Here is a 717-nt window from a genome sequence, read left to right as displayed (position 1 = left end):
GGGCTTTGCCCTTCTGTGGCGCTGGCGTTGGAGCTGCCGGTCACCGTAGGTGGCGCGTGTTGTTTCCCGCCGGCAATGCCACGACAGCACGCTCCCGGGCCTCTGTCGGCAGCGGCAAGCTCAGTTGGGAGCACGGGTGTTCGCACTGAAAGCGTCTACTCGCCTATCTCCGGGCGATTGCGCCTCTCTCGAACCCGACCAAGTACTTAGGACGGCGCTGCGCGCCGCCGGGACCTGAGAGGGTTTCGAGGTGTATCGTGCAGGGGAGCTCAGCCTCCTCCTGTTTGCAGAATAATTGAGCGGACGCTTGCGTGTTCGCGCGGGCCCTCGGGACACACTCCCGGGCGGCCGGCTGCTCAGCTCTCGTTGACGCAGCTCCCTGGTTGATCCTGCCAGTAGTCATATGCTTGTCTCAAAGATTAAGCCATGCATGTCTCAGTACAAGCCGCATTAAGGTGAAACCGCGAATGGCTCATTAAATCAGTTATGGTTCCTTAGATCGTACCCACGTTACTTGGATAACTGTGGTAATTCTAGAGCTAATACATGCAAACAGAGTCCCGACCAGAGATGGAAGGGACGCTTTTATTAGATCAAAACCAATCGGATTGGCTCGTCTGGTCCGTTTGCCTTGGTGACTCTGAATAACTTTGGGCTGATCGCACGGTCCTCGTACCGGCGACGCATCTTTCAAATGTCTGCCTTATCAACTGTCGA

At 56.5% G+C, this 717-nt stretch overlaps 1 non-coding gene across 1 annotated transcript in view; it reads left to right on the top strand.

The window, feature by feature from the left end:
- Nucleotides 1–376: 376 nt before the first annotated feature.
- Nucleotides 377–717, top strand: part of LOC126329100 (small subunit ribosomal RNA) — a 1,893-nt gene continuing 1,552 nt past the window's right edge. The window contains exon 1 of the ribosomal RNA XR_007562171.1: nucleotides 377–717. This exon is cut by the window's right edge and continues 1,552 nt beyond it. This is a non-coding gene — a ribosomal RNA (small subunit ribosomal RNA).

Source organism: Schistocerca gregaria, unplaced genomic scaffold, assembly GCF_023897955.1.
Source record: "Schistocerca gregaria isolate iqSchGreg1 unplaced genomic scaffold, iqSchGreg1.2 ptg001161l, whole genome shotgun sequence".
Classification (NCBI taxonomy): Eukaryota; Metazoa; Arthropoda; class Insecta; order Orthoptera; family Acrididae; genus Schistocerca; species Schistocerca gregaria.
Note: the sequence above shows the minus strand (reverse complement) of the source record. Positions and strands in the feature narration are given on the sequence as shown.